We start from the raw sequence: 1,801 nt of genomic DNA, 5'->3' as shown, positions 1-1,801 counted from the left end.
GGAGGATCCCGTTTGCCTACAGTTCTGATTGTACACACCACTCATATCAACTGGTGCCTAGTAATTTTTCACTGTTTTGCCAATGAGATTTTATTTTTAAATTAGCCAATCAGCGATACATGTGTGCAATATGCGATGTGTGCAATCGGAGCCCTCCCGATTTGTGTCATCAAATGGAAAACACCCTATCTAGGTAATAGTGACGTGTTTTAATTTGATGTCACGTTGGTGTTCTTTTATCTGTAGATTGATCATTTTTTCCAAGGAAATATAGAGGCTATAGAGATACAAAAATATCCTAATAATCTAAAAAGGGATAATGGCTACAACATAAGTAAAATATGGAATACCATTCTCCTGGTCATCAAAGATTGATCGATTCCCCACTCCCTCCTTTAGCCCATACTCCCACTTTCCTTCCTTCATCTCTCTTGAATTATAAAAAAACAGGATAAAGGGTATCACCCAGAGGAACAGCTCAATAATTCTGGATCTGCTCAGTATCAAGCTGCTCCTTATCCTGATGAAATTAACTGCAATGTTCATGAAACGTTGGCATTCCAAGAATTTGGAGATAACCCGCGAAATGCATAATTTCAATATAATAACAAGTTAAATGTACAATACAGCTTTTGAATTTTGTCATTTCTATTATGAACCTCCCTTATTTTCAAATAATTACTATTTCTTCTGTAAACTATATTATTTTACTGCTTTACTATATTTGTTTGCATATAATTATACAATCATATATAGCATGAGAAAGTAAACAAAAAGTAGAATGTGTAACATTTTTTTCTATATATATGTCATTAGAATATGAATGATCAAGTAATTAAAGATTCCAGAATAAAAAAAAGTAGCTCAGTTATTTCTAAATCTGAAAGATTTTACTGTTTAGATTATACAGTTTAAGGTATTTCTCCAGTTACAATCGGACTAGAAAGTTAATCGTGCACAACCTACGAATATACTTCTCCGCACCACTGAACTATATATACACTAGAATGGGCATCAAGGAAAATTTCGTGGCCGCAATTGAGCAGCCGCCATTTGGGTGGGTCAAATATTTGAGCGAGTCAGAAGCATTTGCGCGTGCATTGCGATCGATGTATCGATCAATGTACTATCGATGTATGGAAATCTATATGGACATGAATGGTATATAAATAAAAATAATATCTCACTTCAATTTTATTAGTACATTCAATAAAATAACTTTAATAACACTTCATATCCTACATCGTTAACACATATGCAGGAATTGATATATTTAATACAAAAATTTTTACCTATGAAATGAAAGGCCCTGTTTACTTCTCTACCTACACCCAGGCACACAGCACTTCATGTTGATGCTTTGTAGCACTCACGCTATTTTATAATCCTTCAAATATAATTTCATACACATTAATCTTGCTGACATATGCGTTTTACTTCTTCGCATGAGAATATGCAGAATACGAAAGTCTAAAAGAGTAACATAAACTCAATTGTGCATTTGAAGCCGGTCACACTTTCCAAAAATAATGCAATAACACGTCCGATCATGTCGGTAGATGATCACCGTCTCATATGCCATATGCGTCTTACTAAAGAACACTAAACGTAAGTGCAAATGAGCACCTGAAAGCTTCTGATTCGCTCAAATATTTGACCAAAATGGCGGCTGATCAATTGCGGCCACGATTTTCTATGCTTCACAGCGGAGATGCCCCCATTCCAGTGTATATATAGGCTGCTTTCCTTTTAGGAGACACAAACCGACACAGTATAACACACTCAAACACAGTTTGCCACG

At 35.2% G+C, this 1,801-nt stretch overlaps 1 protein-coding gene across 1 annotated transcript in view; it reads right to left on the bottom strand.

Annotated features, from left to right (window-relative positions):
• LOC108763894 (lanC-like protein 1) overlaps nt 1-1,801 on the bottom strand; it is a 12,036-nt gene that overhangs the window by 727 nt on the left and 9,508 nt on the right. The window lies entirely within an intron of this gene.

This window comes from Trachymyrmex cornetzi, unplaced genomic scaffold (assembly GCF_001594075.2).
Source record: "Trachymyrmex cornetzi isolate Tcor2-1 unplaced genomic scaffold, Tcor1.1 scaffold388, whole genome shotgun sequence".
Classification (NCBI taxonomy): Eukaryota; Metazoa; Arthropoda; class Insecta; order Hymenoptera; family Formicidae; genus Trachymyrmex; species Trachymyrmex cornetzi.
This window is presented reverse-complemented; position numbering and strand designations above follow the sequence as displayed.